Source organism: Phasianus colchicus, chromosome 1 (assembly GCF_987193195.1).
Source record: "Phasianus colchicus chromosome 1, bPhaCol1.hap1.1, whole genome shotgun sequence".
In the NCBI taxonomy this organism is placed as follows: domain Eukaryota; kingdom Metazoa; phylum Chordata; class Aves; order Galliformes; family Phasianidae; genus Phasianus; species Phasianus colchicus.
The window spans coordinates 115,378,962-115,399,305 of record NC_143436.1 but is presented as its reverse complement, the minus strand read 5'-3'; the positions used below and the strand labels follow the sequence as shown (position 1 = coordinate 115,399,305).

The 20,344-nt window shown below is 36.1% G+C and overlaps 1 long non-coding RNA gene across 1 annotated transcript in view; it reads right to left on the bottom strand.

Moving 5' to 3' along the window:
- Positions 1-260: 260 nt before the first annotated feature.
- The window catches only part of LOC149919970 (uncharacterized), a 32,264-nt gene continuing 12,180 nt past the window's right edge, over positions 261-20,344 (bottom strand). Inside the window, exon 3 of the long non-coding RNA XR_016471672.1 lies at positions 261-557. This is a non-coding gene — a long non-coding RNA (uncharacterized LOC149919970). The remainder of the gene's footprint in view (positions 558-20,344) is intronic.

The following is a 20,344-nucleotide window of genomic DNA, read 5'->3' as shown; positions in this document are numbered from 1 at the left end:
CAAGAAACTTCACTACCCTTCAAAACAAATAAATAAAAAGAAAAAGAAATTGAAAAGGAAAAATTAAGGAAATAAAAGGAAAAAAAAAGAATTAGAAAGAAGAGCACACTGTCAGGACCACAGTTTTAAAAGAAAAAATAAATGTAAAAAAAAAAAAACAACAGACTTTTTATAATGAATGTACTGACATAGAAAACAGTATATATATATAGCTTAGCAAACTTGCTGTTACTGTTAAGAGAGATCTTTCAGCACAGACCCATAATATGGAAGAGCTTTGTACTCCACATTCAGCATCTCAGCTTGGTTACCCATTCTGCTGTCCATCATGCTATTCTACAGCACTCTGCCAAGGACTCTACATACCTCATACTTCCTCCTCACAAGAGGATTTTGAGGCCAGCAAGTTCCTCTCTCTAGCAACGTAACCCATTCCAAAGAAGCTGCCAGTGTTGCTAATTGAACTGTCACTGCTCCTGCTGTTCACATTATTTTATCCTGCCTCTAAAACCAGTGGGACAGGTTCTCCTTGTACAGTGTAACTATGAAGAATTATTCTGCAAAAGAATAGAAAGAAACTAATGATGAGCTGGTAGCTATTCACTAGTAATGAATAAAGCCTTTTAAATAAGAACACTGAAAAGCTTTCAATGTTTTAAGTGGAGAGTGCAAAGTCTATTCACTTTTCTATGTTTGTGTTTGGGCTGTTCAAAACAGTGAAGAAAATCTGCAGTTTTCTGGTGTATTTGAAATAGTTTGTTCCTAAGTGAATAATACTGCTGCAGCTTCCCCTTAAAAAAACAACTCAAATTGTTCTGCCAGCCCAGCCTTGCTCCCTTTTTCTATGCTGTCAAACACTGCTTTCATGCACACCATAGAACAGAGGAAACCTCTCTATTTTAACTGTTTTCTTTTCAGGTCCAGTTTCAAGCCAAGAATCTGCCTGGCATCATTTCTCCACTGCCTTCTTGAGCAGTTATTTCACAAGTAACCAAATCCAACCTACAAAGTCCCATCAAGGCTCAAGGCTTTACTTTATAACATGTTCTTAGCTGTAGTTAGATAGGACATCAAGCCTTTGTAACTGAAATGGGCATCACAAAATATGTCAAATACATATGTATTTGTTAGTGGAAATGGAAATGTCTTCACTACCATCATCTGGAATCGTAACATATCAAAACAATGAATTTTTTTTGAGACAGTGGTTAATGTAATTTTTTGTTCATTATTTGGGGAAAAAAAAAAAAGGAAAAAAGAAAAAAAAAAGACCTAAGAAGATATTTTCTGACTGGAATATCTTCTGCAACATCAGGTATGATGCTATAATTACCAATTTTTTTCTCAATATTTAACAAATTGCACCACGGAAGCTGGATTCCTATCCATCCACATTTTTCTATTTTATCATAACAACTCTCAAAAGGACACTTATCTGAGGGTATTGTGTATGACTATCTAAGTGTCTACTGAGTTGTGAATGAAGGACAAATGCTGAAGTGAACCAAATAACTGAAAAAACTGCTGAAACAGCAACTCAAACAGAATAAAAGAGAAGCTGGGGTGGTGCATGGCAAAGAGGCCACCAGTTGCTGTCATTGTGCAAAGAGCGCTGCTGCTTCCTCTTCTTTACTTACGTGGAATAGACTGCACAGAGTCATCCCATGTAAGCAAATCTTTTTTATAAGCCTAGGTCAAGCATGAACATTTGCTGAACAACATTTAGACCCCTCATGGAAGCAGGTATAAACTAGGAGGTTTTCTTTTCCCTGTGGAAGAGAAGTAAACAATCTTATCAAATTTTGTCTCAGCCCAACAACAAAAGGCATGAATGCAAAAAAATTCATCTTCTGGGTTTCTTGCCTTCCTTCAACCCTTTTCTGTCTAAAGACATAGATTTTATTAGCCTTCCCTTTATGAGGCATAATTTTTACAAAAAGTTATTTAACATATGTCAAACATGCTTAAGGGACACTAGTGGCCTTATGATTGACAGGCACTTTGTAAGGAAAGCCTACCGTGTGCTTTTTCAACAGGGGAAAAAAAATGGTATTCATTGAAACCCAATCTCCATACAAGGTATCTTTATGAGGAAGGTGACCAGAATGAACTTCTGTAAGCATTCTTTGGTATCTCTTGAATATTGCAAAAATTCAGAATGCTACATATCTACCTCATTGTCCCAAGTTTATGGTTTGAAGCATGATTCAGTCTCATCTCTACGAATTAAAACCACAAGTAACATGCACTACAGATGAAAACTACGAAAGAAATCTAAGTGCTTGAGATGAATCATGAAACTGTATATAAAATGACTGCCTTAAAATGGGAAAGAGGAAAAATATTCCCAAACAACGCGACAGAAATAATTACAACATTCTAACATGGACATCACCTTATTCTTCATCCATCACTGAACAAACTTTTTAAGTATAAACTTTGGATCTACTGCATGTTAAAACAATCATTTGTGGCAATATGTCAAAAGACACAAGAATTAAAATTCTGGACTAGGGCACTGTCAATTATATTCTGACAAACAAAAAACTGAGAGTCTTTAATCTATTTAAGTATACTACCAACAAAGTTTTCATCTGTGGCTCTGGTAGGCATCTTCTCTATCTGAAATATTCCTTACTCTTGGATTTTCAGTACAAATCTCAGCTATAAGACCAGCTGAAAGTCATTTAATTTTTTTGTAACGATAGTTTACGTAGCAACACTTGAAAACAAATCTTACTTTTTGAGAGAACTACTATGTACAGCATGAAAACAATAAATTATTAAATACAGTCCATTTTATGGCATGGTACAATCCTAGTGTTTGACTAAGATAACTAAGAAAAGGGAGAGGATAAAATTGCTTTTAATAACGTGAACATCTTGGACCACCGTGAGTTATGGACCACTTCATATTAATGAAAGGTAGAAGAAAAGATACAGTATACCTGCCAAAAAAAAAATATATATATTCTGTGAATCAGGCCTCAGTAAACAAAAAAATTTTAATCTCTGATTGCATCATTATATTCACTTCCTAGATTTTTCATAAAATCTTTCTCTGTAAAATACAAAGAAGCATGATGGAACAGTATAAAATATATACTTCTTGCTGGTGGGAAGGATGTTTTAAATCAGTTTAAAGCTATTTAAATGGATTGCCCAGGTTTACCCATAACAGCCAACTAAACTTCATACTAGTATGAGACAAAGCTTGTTTAATCTTCTTACTTAATAGTCCTGAAGCATAAGAATTCTGTCTTAAATAAATTTCACTGAAAAACGGCATGCAGATGTTGCAGGATCCCTGTTGACACATAATTTCAGTGTAAGTAATTCGGAACATCTTTTACAATCCTGCATTGTCTGGACATAGGCTATATTTCTGTAGAATTTAGATCTCTCTTTTTTTTCTTGAACATTGTGACAAAAGCAGATAACAGATTTTCTGTATGTTTTCTACTTCCAAAACTGTAAGCCTATCACTCTTTATATTTGTTCCACTCAATATGGGGTAAAAACTTCTTCCAAATTACAATCAAGATATTCCTCAAGCACTGCCATTACTTTCTTTCAGTAATATTTTAGTTCTGTTGGACAGTGATCTTCTCTAGCGTGTCCTTTGTCCACAGATCACAGTGGGTTGATAAAAGTGCTCAGGAGATGAGAATTCCTTTTAAAAAAAACCTGCCTAATTGGTCTGCTAGAAAGTAAGAAATAAAAGAATACTGCCAGCTGGGTGTAGCAGTTCATACTTCAAAGCATAAAATGTGGTTATTTTTGTAATATTTATGATAATTTCTTTCATATTACATAAGTTCAAATCCTATAAATTCTTCACATATTCAGAAATGTCTTTAAGTCATCCTGAGAGTAAGCTAACAAAGCTGACACACAAATATATAAAATCATCCATCTTCTCCATATTTTTATTTACCCTTTTAATGCAGTTTCACCATATTTTTATAGATTATCATAAAAAAAGAAACAAAATACCTAAACATTACTTTTCAAGAAAGAAACCTTGAGAGAAAGATAAATAGTCTGTTACAGCAGAACTTTCTCCCTGTGTAACTTCGCTCACCACAAGCAATATCTGTTCTGCAAGGTCACCTCCCTCCTCCCTTCAGCAGTCTCAAGTTTCTTCCAGTTAGAAGCATGGCAACCCCGTCTATCTTCCTTTCCTTATTTACTAGCTTTACAGAGAGCGGTTGGTTATTGTTGCTACTGTTTATATGTATATCTATTTTTATTTATTTATATTTACATATGTGGGCTTGTGTTTAAAACAACAACTCTCCCACAAAAACAAAAAAAAAAAAAAAAGAAATATGTATTATGTGTTCATTTCTTTAATTTGTTGTACGTAGACAGGGCATTTTTACATTCTAGCTTCACTTAGGATGAATTGCATTTCTGTTCATCTTCTACAGAAGTCAAAAATTATTGAAATATTTAATATTACTAACAGAGGGAGAAAAAAAGAAACACCAGTGCTGTGTATATAGGACAAGCCCCACCACTTAGCTTTTTTGTCACCACATGGTTGTTAGCTATTTTCTGGAATGTCACAAAATCAATCACGCTGCTGGACTGCCACACCAATAACCTGTAACGAAGTGGCTTTATGCTCTTTTGGAAGCTGTTAACCCCACTTGATTAGAAGCTGAGGAAGGGGCAATTGACAGGTAACATTAGGAAAAGAAAGCCTGAGAGAGCACTCTGACAGCAAATTCAGGTGAGACAAACTGGCAGCAGAGCAGGGGACTGTCCTTACTTTGGAAGGTTTAATCTGAATTAATGAACAATCCTACTATGAGGAGGATTAGAAATGAATTGTACTTTTGTTTCATTGGAGGCTCTAAAAGAGCTTACTAGCCTCCTGTATCTCCATTGTTGCCTTCTTTATTTTAAGATATTCATCTATTTTCATGTTGTTTTCCTTTTCCTATATGCTTTCTGATAACTACCCCACTTAATTTTTGTCTTTTCTGCTCTGATCTTTGTCATTTGTCTTCCAAGTTGCCTGTTTCCCAGTTGCAAGTTACGTGTGTTCTTGTTACCGTGCAAACAGGCAGAACTGGTTATATCCTGCCTGAATGTCCTACACATAAGTTGCTCCAGCAGCTGGCTGCATGAAATGGTGCTATGGAATCAGGATTGCGATAGGTGACTTTCAAGGAGCAAATGGTATCTTTGCCAGCAGCTGTTGGAGCATATTTCAGAGTGGTAGTTGGAACATGTCCAGGGTCATGCAGATTTATCCACTCCCACGGCATTTCTGTACTGCTCTGCACATTATTCTCATCTCAACACTCCCTGGGAAAGCTGAACTGGTTTGGGGAGGAGTGATATTGAATTTATATTTAGTGCCGCTATAAGCGAAAATTGCAAATGCAATTTTCACTTCTTTGCAAGTATGTTTCATCCAAACTGTCCCAAAATTTAGCAGAAACAAGCCCATGAAAATCTTTCTTCAACTTCATGCAAAGAAAGGACACTTTTTATATACATTCTGCACTTGTATGTGTATCCATAGATAAATAAATACAGACTCACAAACGCATAAATGTATGAGTTACTTTGCCTGTGACTGAAACACAGCCACTTGTGCAACAGAGTACAGAAGTTCAATAACAGGGCAGAAATGATTTTAGTGACATTTTAAGGCAGGAAATTAAGGCAAAAGAGGAACTGGTAAGAGAGCTATAGACAGAACACATCCCTTTTAAGCTACAGACAGAACCTCACTGTTTAACTAGAGCCAACTTGAAATCAGTGAAGGTTGTGAAGAGTAGCATCTCTGCTTTTAGGAACAGAGCACTATTAGAACTGAAGCACACAAAAAAATTATTACACCAAACTATCAAAGTAATTTTTCACAGAATTACATTTCTCCATATTTATTTGCCTGCAGAAGTGCACTTGAAACAAAAGTGAGCCAGAACAAGCAAAGCAAGAGTAAAAAAGGGCAATCCACAGGAGAAGGAAGGCATGAAGCCTAATGTATGAGTATTATATATGGAGAGGCAAAAGAAAAGAGATTAAAGTTACATACTTGTAATCTATTTCGTAATCAGCTTTTCTATTCAACTATCTGTAGTGACTGCAAGGCAAAAAGCAATTTTATGCTGCTTGTGTCTCCTACCTCATTATTTCTGGTATGCTGAATAGAATACAGGATCAAAGGTACACCTGTCTTGTATAGGATAGTTATCCTATCCTGTAATGCAAGGACTGCCTGCTGCTCTGTGCTGAAGCCATAAATAATTCCTTTCCACTTGGAAATGAGGTCTTAACTAGCCACCCACTGTAGCCGGTGTAAGTATTAATATGTGTAATACATTAATTCAACAAAACAAACCACTATCAAAAAAACCCCAACAAAATAAAACCCAGAAAATAAAGGAAAAAAGAACTTTAGTAAGCTTAGGAAAAGATAGATGAGAACAAAAACTCATGTAACTTAATAAATCAATAACATAGATAGGACTAAGATAAAGAGTATTAAATTACAGTGATGCATCACCAAAATATTTCTTAAAATCTAGGAAATCTGTTCGTGGCTTACAAAGTACCTGAGACAGAAGTTATACCTATTGACAAATAAAACAGGAAAGTATAATTTAATACATTAGAGGAAAGCAACAGAAAATTAAAGGAGCAATGAATAGAGAAATAAAGAGCTGCCTGATATCAATTCTTTTAGAGCACACAGAAAAAATAGTATACAATGCCATTACATCTCAAGGAGATGGATTTTTCAGGGAGGCATTAAGTACAGGAAATCTCTTATTATCCTATATGAAAATATCAAAGTGGCTGGTTTTGAAAATGGTAGTTTCTTTTTTTCTAGATCAATGAAGGTTTTGGACAGAATTCCATCAAGATAGGATGAAAGTGTGGGATAGGGAAGGAGATGGCTTGGCTATTAATTCTAGAGAAATAAGCAAGGTTTGAGAAAATGTTCCTGAATGCCTATGCCTGCTTGCAGGGTCATCCTTCCTAGGCAATACTGTAATCGTCTATAACATATTGGAGGCAGTGATGGAAGGACCATTTTGTTCTGATTTAATTTAAGATAAAATAACATGAGCTTATTTGTTTCCCCATCCTGTAATATTTCACTTTATTTGTTTTTAGAACAGCAGGGTCTGTGTTTACCCTAAGTTATCTTTTTAAAAGAAAATAAAATCCTTCAAACCACTTATTTAGACTACACATAGTAATAATATCATTATTGCCAATATAAAATATAATGACTGAATATACATGTGTGTGAACATTAGTAAGTTACTAAAATATATTCACAATATCAGATGTGTGAAATTATTTCCTGTGAATATATATGCTGCTTTCAAATTAGAGGAATACAAATTAATCATGATATTTATCTCCAGAGATCAGTATTTTACAGACTTTTTGTGGTAGGGGAAATGAACGGAGAAGACATACTTTAATGACGGGATGGATTTTCTTAAGTCATAGCTCCACTGGCATTTCCTCTCAATCACTCTGCTTCTTCAACTGAATATAAATCAATGTACAGATTTGTGAATAACTCACATACATAAAACTTTACTCATCATCATATTTTGGCCACAGGTTGATGCAGCACAATCCATCTGTATTACTCTAACAATCATGTGAAATGCTTTCCTGCTACACATCTTTGGAAAAAAAAAAAATCAAATTAAAAAGTCTATAAATAAAGGGTTTTGATTTTCTGACAATATTCCTACTCATGTCAACTTCGACTGGGAAAAAAAGAAGTGGAATAAGGCTGGTATGTTTCATCAATTTGTTTCTGTAAAAAAATCAGCAAAACAGGAATCAGAGTCTAGCAAACTGGTAAATGTCTCTTAACTTTAGTTCTAAAGTTCTCTCATTATTTGTAGTTCCTGAGCTGAGATAGGAAACAAAAAGCATGTTCCGCAGCCTTTATTACACATCTCTGTTCTAATGAGCCCCAGAGTATCTCACTGGCTTCTTTTTATTACTGTGACTTATTTATAATTTCTCCAACAGCTAGGCTGAATTTAGCAAGCAATTTAGAGTATATGTGTAGATCAGTAGATTGAAGCTGGCTGTGCTGAGGCCTCTCACATATTCATTACAGGAGATGCTTGGAGTTTACTTCAGATTGGATTTTATCTTCCAAGCAGAGTGTTTTGACTAGACGTGATACAGAGCTTTCTGAAGGTAAAACACTGTGGTGTGTCCTAGAGGGTTCAATCATGACACAGTGTACTCTGTAGGCTTGTGTCCTAATTTCCCCATTAGGTGCTGGAGAATTTTTTTAGAGAGCTTTTGTTTATTTTTCTCCAAAAAGAACCTAGTCCAAACATACCAAGATCACTTTGGAAAACAAGGCTACTCTCAGTAAATGGCATTGTCAGTCAAGGGATTAATTTCTAAGCAGCTCCAAAATACCTCACTAACGTAAACATAACTAAAGCCTGCACAAAAATCGCGGAAGAGAATTTCTATCTGTCAAAGCCAAAAAATACAGAACCAAAGTAGTGTAAAGCATACTTTTCCTCACCAGTATCCAAATCCAATTTTCCCCCTATGAAACTGCCTCACTGATAGCACCTGCCAGGCCTGGAGTCAGAGGAAGTAAAACGTAGTGGCCTGGAAGATAAATGACCTAGAAGATTTCACAGGAAAAAACACACATTATTAAAAAGTCCTAGCTGCACGGCCTCCAGTAGAAGTATTTGCAGGCTTCTACAAGTATATCAACAGTAAAAGGGACACTGGGGTAAAAAAGGGCTTGTTCCAGAACAGGGCTGGGGACCTGGTGATAAAGGACACACACAAGGCCAGAATACTCAATGCAATAATTGACTTAGTGTTTACTGGTGAGACTGGCATTCAGTAATCCCTAGTCTCTGAGAGCAGTGCAAAAGCCCTGTACAAGGTAGACTTGCCCTCAGTGGAGTAGGGTCACGTTAGGCGACATTTAAACAAACAGAAGAAACATAAGTCTATGGGATGTGACGGGATGCACCCACAACTACTGAATGACCGGTCCCACACCATTGTGAGGCCACTCTTACACAATCTTCGGAAAGCTGTGTTTTAACATCTTGCTTAGTGACATGGATGACAGCAGAGAGTGCACTTTCAACGAGTTTGCAGACAACATAAAATTGGGCAGAATGATTAATAGATCAGATGATTGTACTACCATTGAATGACCCTTTGAGATGTTGATAAAAATGGACTGAGGTCTCAAGAACAAAGGGGAATGTCAAGTCCTGCAAAGAATTTTCCTTCCAATAAAGGGAAATGCAAAGTCCTGCACCTGGGAAAGAATATCCCCGTGCATTACTTTCTCCCCTTACAGTAGGGAAAGCTGTTGGGAAGCAGCTTGGCAAAAAAAAAAAATATATATATATATATCCTCAAGGTACTGGTGCATACCTTGCATCAGCAGCACTCACTAGAAGCAAGGAAGACTGAAAGCACTCTGGGCAGTATTCAATAAAGCATCACCAGCAGAATGATGCTTTCTGACTATTCTGGTGCATTGTAAAACTTCCTTAAAACTATTGCAAGAGTTACAACAGCATTTCCTATCCTGTATAAAAAATGTATTTAAGTAGAATATGTTGAAATTCAGAATTAGCAAGTTTGTTGGGTTTTTTTCTGCATTAAATGGATATCATTAAAAAGAGAAAAAAATTAACAGAGATTTTTCCTTGATCACAGAAGCAATGTAACTCATACACCTTTTCCAAAAGACAATCGTGAGGAACAGAACTGGAAAACTTAATTTGGTTAATGATGCTGAGTAAATTTCATGAGCAAAAAATAAGTTCATCTTGACCTTGTACACTCAAAGACTGAGATGACAACTTCTTTTTTCACAAGTCTATGGGAACATGTCATCCAAAAGTATTTGAAATACACTCTGAATTGGGAATGTAATGTTTTTAAAATCTATTTTCAGACAGTATGTGGTTTTTTACTTAACTGAAAGATTATTTTATTTTTTCTTGACTTTATTCTAGAAAATGATCTTGACTAATGGACAAATATACACAGGAAGAGATACGTGTACAAAGACAACACTAAATTTAAAATTCATGGTTTTCTATCAGAGGTGATAACAACAAGCAGTTTCTTCTTTATGTTAGTCTGCATTACAGAATTGAAATATGAATAATAAGACTAGTTTTTCAGAGGCATGTTTTTCTACACAGAGAGAATCAAATATTGGGTTTTAATAGAAGATTTTTCTTTCTTTCCTTTGGGGTCTCTTATCATCTAGATAGCATGAAGTATTCAAGCTATAAATAGAAGTTCATAAATCATGTTTTACACTTCTTTTTTTTCCTGTCATATCATCAAGCTCCCATGTCCCATTGGAAATTCTGTTTTTAGTTTTATTTGTAAGTGTTTTGTGTTGATCATTCATAAAAAGAAGTTCATCTCATGGCATGATTTCTTAGGAACATTCAAATTAATATTTTGGATTAGACAGCTAGCATATCTTAAATTATGGTCTCTACAGCTACTTTCTTTTTAGATTTGCTTCTTTCAAACAACAAATTATTTTGTTTTGTTGTATCAATTGTCATATTTCTGAAGTGCTCCTTTGATGAAAAGAGAGAGAATGCTAGTTATGTGATGAACTAAGCTGAAGCTACACCTACGTCCACAGCCAAATTTTGTTACTCAAATCTTAACAGAAAAGCTTACAAAACAGCACAGGTGGAGTAAATCTCAAACAGAATTTTCTAAATATCTAAAGTTCCAATTTCACTTCTACATCTATTAGCAGAGAAAATGTGAATTGTGCAACACAACTTATTTCTAAGAATTCAAACTCAAAGTGTTTTGACCTAGACCTATTCAGGTACTATTAAACCAGCATTTGATTTCCACGTGTATGTTCAGGAATCAGATGCATCACATATAGTGCTAAATTAAAAAAATACATAGATTTTAAACCAAAAATAATTTTTTTAAGGACTGGAGCAGAGAAAATTAATAAATGTAATACGGCAAATCAGGTTTTTTGTTTGTTTGTTTGTTTGCTTGCTTGATTTTTTAAAGAAATATATTTCAAGGAAAATAAAAGTTTGATCTTTAAAAATATTTATAAACATGGTTACATTATAGCTAGCTTCTGCAGCTTGCCCTGAATGATGGGTGTCCAAACTTTTCGCTTACATGGGCTGCATTGAGAGAAGAAGCAAAGTCTTGAGCTGCATATAAATATACTTACTATAGGTAGGTAAGTGACAAAACTTCTCACATTTTTTAGTATTTTTTCATTGAAACAAAAAAAAAAAAAAAAAAAAAGAGAGAGGGTAACAAAAGCAGAAAACTAGTGGGATATTTGAGCTCGTTTTTTGAGAAACTATTGTATCAGTGTCTGGCTCGGTGGAAGTGGCTGCAATTCTTAGTGACTTTTCAAGGAATTTGTCAAAGACTTTTAATTTAATTATATTCTTCTTGTGTTTCATCCTTAAAAAACAGTTGTTCATAAGCATACGTACTGCCAAAAAGCAATGACATAAATAAGTGATTTTGAAGCATGAATGCTTCATTGTGAAGCAGGAGATATAAGATAGGGCTGATTAAAATCAGTAAAGAGACAGGATCAAATTTTTGAATTGAATATCTGATTGCAACTCTCTACACTCCATTTCTTCTGCAGTAAACGTGTTAGCTTATTACATTATTTTACAAAGTAACACAAGCCTAAGATTAATTATTAAATAAGAAAATTTACATGCCTACTTACGAACAAAAAACTGCATCTTCAATAGGTACAGATACATGTGTAGGTAGTTTGAAATATCATTATCAGTAATGACTGCGTTCTACTTACCAACCACATGTAATGTGTAATACAGGTGGGTTTTGGTCTGAGTCTGTGTGGTAGGAGTGAAACATGGAGTTAGCACTGCACTATGCACTCCCGTCCACAGTGTTCCATTGTCACCCACCCAATCCACACTCGAGATATGTGCCAGCAACTCATAAAGAAATATTACTGAAGATCACATAATGATGTTAGATGTTTATTATCTTGTGGGACTGCATTACTAGCTGTACAGGCCACGTGTAGAGCCTACAAGTTGGATGCATCTGCCTTGAACAGAGGTGGCCAAACAAGTTCAGTCAGTAGGAGTCAGGAGAAGAACACACAACAAACTACTGCTATGATTTCCTGTGGTAATTACCAAACTCTAATGCAGAACTACAAAACCTATTTTAGTTAAAAGTGTAGTTTAGGTATGAGTTGAGAGTAGACTGATGCCATCCTACAGTTTTTCCACAGCTACACATAATAAGAATATAGTAATATTTATTTATAGATTCATATCACATAAAAAAGTCAAATATGTCATATATCATGTGCAATAACAGGAAGTTTAACAAATCCTCTTATATGATAATATGTTACTAATGAAACATCATCTTAGAGGAGACTGTAAAATTGTCAATTACTGAAGGGATAGAGGAAAAAAACAAACAAAAACGGCTTTTAATGAAGTGGAATGAACTGCTCTGTCATGGCTTTCAGCTGCAGGTGGGTCTCTGTACAGACAAGATTAATAGTGAGAATATCAGGCACAACTGAATCAAATGGAAGTCAGGAAGAAATACCCAGCATGTCAGAGAGCAGACTTGGTAAAGCCACTTACAATTCAGGAAGACAACTGGAAATGTGGGGGGTATATTAGAATAAGGACAAATGAGCACATAGATTCTGAGTCAGAAATAATCACTGCATAGCATGACTTCTTTCAAGGCTCAGGTCTATGAATTTCAGGATCTGGCACCTCTTATAAAGGGAGTCTATGCAAAATTTCTATTTATAATTGCATAGAAGAATAGTAAATAATTCAGAGAATTTTTTCCTTCAAAGCTGTGTATGCTAGAATAGTAAGACTGATTTCAAAGTATTCTTCTATGAAGTAACAAAAAAAAATACAACAATAAAGATACACCTCCAGATAACCAGTAGCAATAACCTGAGTCCATGCTTCCCTCTGTGCTCTTTTGCTGTGCTACTTCTGAAAGCAGCTCTCACTGTTAGCCATAAAGGTTTTAACTACACCTACCTACTGATTAGTGAAGGCACATGTCCCCAGAGATCTTGCCATCAAAACCAGCCAGTGTCAGACTGTGCTCTCCAGTGGAGCACACTGCTCATGTTTCCTCGGCGTGGAAACAGGAATGCAACAGAGTGCAGTAAAGCTGATGTGCATCAAGCCTTGACTGCTACAAAGTAGTGATGCAGCTAAGGGAAGTAGAAAGAGAATTAGAAGCACTCTATGCCCATGTGTTACAGACAGCGCAAGACCTATTTGTTCTCTATGACTTTTTATGCTCTTTGAATACCACAACTTTTCCTATCTAATCTCACTTCAAAAAGTCTCTCAAAATACATGTCTAAAATAGAATGTCATGGAAAAGATACCGCTACTACTTCCAACCAACTTCAAACGTTGTTCTTGAAGCTGCAAACCACTCATGTGCAGTTTGGCACTTCAATGTGTTTAAGAAACAGAGGTATCATATCCTCTGGAGAACTCAACAATACTTCCCAAAATGCAATTCACTAAGCAGATCAGATTGGTGAGGTTCTCACCTTTGCTATTTTGTGGTGGGGATTTTCACATGCTTTTTGATGCTCTGAATTAATGTGTTTCCTGTGCAGCATACTTAACAGTCAGAATCTAATGCAGACTAAGAAGTCTTGTCACCACAGTACTAAAAGCCTTACTAGTTTCTGCACTTGCATGTGTAATTAAGACCATCACTCTCTTTAATTGCCCTCTATTAAATAACCCTTTCTCACTTGATCTAGTGGTTTGCTTCTGAGACTTTTTACCTGCTGATATTGACAAAGTGCAGCCATCCCATCAGGCTGACATACAAGGGTTGCAGGAATATTACTTCTGACTGCCATTTCATGCTTCATTACAGCTGTGCATCTCAAATCATAACACTAATTAGCAAACAAGTCTCTTCTTCCCCTGTCTGCATGGTGCAAAGTAAGATTCCAGGCAGGCTGAGTACAGCCAAATTAAAATACTTCACTGTATAGTTAAATGGTCAGCATAGCAGTCTTCTGCCTGTTCCTCAGGTATCTCAACTGTGTTGATTTAGTCCTCTAAGCTCATCACTGTAGATATATGGCAGAAGGGTTGGAACTAGAAGATCTTTAAGGTTCCAGCCAACCTAAGCTGCTCTAGGATAAGTCTCATCTTGTTCCCATTTTCCTTTCACATCATCTTTGCAGCTTTTATATATGAATTATTTACTTTGTAACTTTTTACACATGAATTTTACACATGAATTTTTTATTAGCTATTCTAAGAGAATCAGTGCAACATCTTGCTCCTCCAGTGCTGTCTTCAACAATATTACACGTTTCTACTGTTTTTAAGTCAGAAGCACTTAACATAGGCCCACTGATGTCTAACGTGTGCATATTTATCCTCAGTGAATGCAACCATTTCTAATATCTTTATCTCATTCACTCACTGGAGTGAAATTGCTCTTTTCCATCACATTTTTATTTGTGAAAAATGTTGTCCACTCCGGTACTCTCTTCACCCACCCATCTCTACAAGAATATGAAACGTACCATACATTCTCAAATAATTTAACCTCAACACTGTTGCAGAAAATTACAGAAGTTATCACTCCCATTTTTCAGTTTAGCGTTGGGATACAGAGAGGCTATGACTTGCCTTAGGTAGCAAAGCAAGGCTCTGAGACAGAGATGGGAATAGACCTAAGATTTACCGTCTCATAGTCCAGTGCCCTAGCTGAATAAAACCCTACTTTTGCAGTACCCAGCACAGGGAAGAGTACACAGCCACAGCCTGCAAAAGAAACTTTCAGAGGAAATAGCACTTGTTAATTGTTAAATCTTATGTTCTTTTTCCACAATATTTGCAATTAGAACCCGTTTCTGTTATGACCATTTTCAAAAGAGACTACTTATAGAAATCTCTTGATCCCACAGTACCTATAATAAGGATAAGAAAAAGGAAAGAGATTAATATAAATTGTCAACTTTTTCCAAAAGCTATGAAGAGTTATTTTTTCCACTTAAGAAATACCTTCATCTTACACCACAGTCTATATATAAACAGTTTCCTTTAGTCCTGGAAAAATCATTCCAAGTCAAATTACTGAATTTCTTTTGCAGTATTGTTAAAAAAAAAAAAAAAAACAAAAAAAAAACAAAAAAAAACCTGAAGAAATGGCTTCTGTGAAAGCTGAAGTGCAAGAAATTTGTTTGGCCTGATTGCTGCCTCTCTAGCAGTTTACATCAGGGAATTCTCTGTTAGATACGATACTCTAAAGTCAATAGATATCTGAAGACAGATGCTTTCATAACATACTCTCAAATAGTAAAAAGTAGCTTCTGATTCCACACAGAGTATAATTTAAAGAAACAACGCAGCTAGGAAAAATAGAAGGAGACAGCCTCCCCAATACACTAATGAAGGAGTGATGAGAAATCCTTTCCACTAGCCTTGAAACCGTACATTTATAACTCCTTGTAGCTCCACTAAGCTCTGTTGTTGAACAGAGAGCATGAAGCTGTAGCTTTCCTCTTCTCAATCCTCTTGATAAGCTGCTGTTCCCACCTGTGGCAGAACTTACACACCAATACATCTGCCCTGCCTCAATGCACACCGTGACAAAGGGAAGCATAGTTTTTGTATAACCTTTTTAAGATCCTGCACAGAATAGCACAAGCAGTCAATCACAGCTCTGAGGCTTTAGCAATGGATGTTTCCAGGAAATTACCCTGTTAGAACTTCTAGCTTTTCTAAGAGAAACATGGTTTATTAATTTCATGACCTTGAAAATTCCAATACTATTAAAAGTAAAGAAAAAAAATCATTTTAGGAAAAGAGACTCATCATTTATAGTTTTTTCTATACATCATAAAAGTAACAGATTATTGTAGCATTTGTTGTTTTTCATATATTCATATGGAATAATATCCAGCTCTATAGACTATGGATACTTATAAATTCAGATAAAAATAAAGGAACCAATAGCAGATGCTTATACTGGAAGTTAATCCATAATTCAAATTATTTAAGACAGACTGAAATCCCTCCATTAACTTGTTCATCTTCTTGAAAGCCATCCAAATAAACAGAAGACTTTTCTTTATTCTAGTAATATTGTAACACAATAGAAAGCACAGCAATGACGACAGAGCAGCAAGGTCCCAGGCTGCACCAAGGGAGGATCTGCTCAAATGGAACAGCCTTTAGAAGGCCTCAGGTACACAGAGACCTCCAAGATACTCTTGCCTCCACTGCCAACCCTTAAGTGAGGTCTGGGAAGGGGTGGATCCTGGCTGCACCCTTCCCATCACTCAGGTGCACTGCATGCACCTGAGCTCCCCTGGGTTGGCCCCGCCTTTGCACCAGGTGCTCCATCACTGTTTCATGGACCCTGGCTCAGGTAGTTTTCTGCTCAGTGGAACACTGAAAGTCCTTGGGATACTGTGAAGTATGCACGTGCCTAATACAGGTCAACATACAAAGAGAACTTAGGCCCTGATTCTGCGTATGTGGGCTCCCATTCACCCTGCTCGGGTTTAGATAAAATGCCGTCTGAACAGCATGGCCACATGCCTGAGAGCCTGAAAAGTGACTACAATGCAACTGTGGAAGAGGTTTCATTTCTCTGTCTGCTTTTATAAGCTTTTATAAGCTTTTTTACCTTCTCTTTTTACCCTAACATAACAATTTGATCTGGCCAAACAGTGTTGAAGATGAAGAGGGTCTAAGTCCTGGTGGACCAAAGTTGCCTTAGGGCCACTTCTCTACTCTGCTGGGGTATGTGGATGCATTATCCGTATATGACAGCACTAACAACTTCACTTTGGCATTTGCAGTATGAAAACACTGCCACTAACATTACATGAAGATGTTATCTCCACTGCAGCATTCAAGAGGCCAGAGAGCCTGACACTAAAGTGCTTGCACTGCTGAAGCAGTGTGCAAATAAGAGCAGTAGCATTTTTTCACCTGCAATGCCTCATTTTACCTGTGGAAAATGGATCCACAGGAGGCTGAAGAATAAGTCCTTGTACATACACCACTGAGAATAACTGCATCTGTGGGTTTCTTAATGCTGAAAAAATAGATTTTTATATGCCATTCAAAGTTTAATCCTTCCTTCTACTCACCTGTATCACAAAAATACCAGCTGATGCAGTGCCACCTTGTACTTGATAATAAAGATTAGATTGCTTACAGATTTGTTCTCTCGAGAAGTTACTCTACTAATGCTGCAAATGACTCCTTTTGAGACCTCTTAGAAAACCAACTTGCCAATCTAGATGAACTCTTTTAATTACAAGACTGTAATAAAATTCATAATAATTTCACAGCAAGCGACATAATTCAAGAAAAAAAATAGACTTTTTTCTGTAAAATTTACTGAAGTTCATGTGGAGGGAAGTGCATTCAGTATCAACCTGAGATTTTTGATCAAAAAATTTTTCTTCCAAATTATCTGCACTCTTGCTGGCTTACTGATGGTGTCTTAGGACTGTGTCACTGCTATTGCAGGCTAAAATAAGATACATAATATTTTAATATTACCTATAGTTCCTAGAATGTCTTTAATTAACCAGAATACATTGCAAATATTTCAGCAAACAGATACATTCCTTCACACCTACAGATCATTTACCTGGGTTATTCAGAATATTCTGAACTTTAGAAATAAAAGGTCATCTTGTGGGCAAAGGAATAATGGTCAGATAATTTATTTGATTCTAAGGATTGACCACAAATGTGATGTATTAGAGTTTGATAGTTATGTGGTTCTTAAAGGATTTAAAATATTTGAATATACAAGGAATTTATATTCTAGAAATCTGGAATTGATCCAATTCTTTTCCAATGGCCATATATAAAGGATGCAATGTAGAAACGCTGAAAAATGGATGCTTGTTTTGTGTGGAGGTCCACTTATTAACAAATTCATACTTATATAATGTGGAAAACATTAATATTTATGAGGAAAAAGTAACAGTTGTTTTTGTAATCTGTTAGCAGGGATTTAGTTCCCTCCTAAAGCAGGAATTGTTCATGACATTACACTCACAAGAAACTTTGAGATTTCAGAAGCTGAAAGATTTCAGACTTCTTTCCGTACTATTTTTCACCTTTAGTTCCACTTGCCTGAGCTCACTTTAAACTAATGCCTTTAAAAAGTTTTTGCTTTGGAAACCTGATTTAAAAAATTCTTAAGAGGTGTCACATCCATTCCAGAAATTTGCCAACTTACTTATCTGTAGACCTGTAGGATTGCACTAAGGGTTCATTCATCCTGTGCTGCGCAAGGTACTGCAACAAGCAAGCTCTGTGGATGCTGGAGGAATGCAAGTCTTGCCCCACACTGTAGCAGCTCAAGCTAGCTACATCTCACCAGAGTGAGTTAAGGATATTTTTTATTCCAGAATTCTCTGCTTTACTTAGGCATTCACTCAACATGGATTTTAACTTAGGTTTCTGAGTGCTCAAACTAGCAAAATAATCTATTTTTCATGATAAGAAGTTTATACAAACAGAGGATAGGAAATGTACAGGTACTGCCTCTCTAGTATTAGACTGTACCTAGCCAGTGTTTCCTTTGGCTGGCACTTGTACAGAGTTTCATCTTCTGTTTCAGAAGGGAATAAGACCTATTAAGTTAGTCATAAATAAAATCAGCACCATAGTGTCTGGACAAGGTTCTGGCAATCTTACAGATAAGTTCTTTTTCACAATGTTCAGGAAAATTTTCATCAAGGGAAAATCTTTCAGGACATGAATTCACTTTTCTGAGGGCAGGAGAACAAGGTTGCCCTACCCCCATCTTTCCAGCCTTGCATTAATAGCTTCAGTGGATCTGGGACAGGTCCCCAGTGCACAAGTGTTGTATCCTGACACAGAACTGCCTTGGCTGCTTCTCTGAACATTTCCCTCTGAATTGTGCTTGTCACCCTGACATCCTTGATGACAATTACCTTCTCTCCAGGTTATTCTACAATCATCTTCAATCACAAAGCTTGTACTTTATTTTTCAGATCTTCCGCAGACATGACTGGAACTTAAAGCACCCAGAATGCAATATTAAAAGCGTAACTCTGCACAAATGCTTCACTGCATTCAGTAAAGTGACACCTCCCCTTGTTGATTCAATGACTGACTGCCATACTATATCTTTGAATAAGTAGTTTCATCTGCAGTCTCACCTGTATAGATCTGTTGCCTCTTCAGTGGTCTCCTTCTCTCTTCATCCCTATTCCCAACAAAACCATCATTTGCTGGAACAGATGTAAAGCAAGTCCAGACTTTGGACTTTTTTTTTCCCAGACAAGTTCCTAACACAAAAGTTATTACTAAAACAGAGAGGTCTAAGTAGGGATTTTACTAACATATTTGTGAATAAACACGGAAAAGACAAAATAGTTGATATTTTTTGAAGGAGGACAACAATCCTAAATTCCAATCGTTTCTGCTTAGTAGATACCACAAGCTTATTTGGTGAAAACTTAGTCTTGGCTTTCCACCACGCATTATTTCAGTTTAAATACATTTTTTCCTCATTTATTTTTTCTTGTGCCTCTGTGTGTTTCTTCTCTTTCTCTCTTCAACAATCTTTCTATCATTTCACAAAATTCCCATCTGGACACTCAAAACATCTTACAATAGGATTCACTAACTTATATCCATCAACTTGCACTTCTCACATAATGATCTTCAACTCCATCAGTCATGCTGAATTACTGTAAGCCTACCATACTCATAACCGTGGCATCAAAATATCAGAATATATTTGCTCATTTGATAGATATTTCATGAAATAAATTAGACTGCTGCATATTGCAATGTAACATTTCTGCATTGTTGTGGTTTTTTTTGTACATATTGAACTTGTATAATAACAGCATCAGCATCTGAAAGCTTGTAAACCCATATTTACACACTGAAATAATGTGGAGTGGTAGGGAGCAGGTAAAGAAAAACTGGGGGCAGTTCTAAGAGAAATACATCACTTTCTGTAAGTTTCCTGGATTCATTCAAAGACAGGGAGCAAGGTTTGAATTATTTTTTTTTTTTTAACTGGTTCTTCTCTGCTTTCTGAAAATAGGAATATGGGCCTTCTTGCTCTTTAGGAAATCTAACCTGCTACAGACATACTTTAGCATTTGTGAGGTGACTGCTCTAGGCATCATGTGATAATCTCAAAGGTTCATTTAACACCACTATAGCAACCAGTAAATAATTAAAGCTCCGTCTCAAACTAAAAGCTAAAGAGACAGAGATAATGAGAAGCT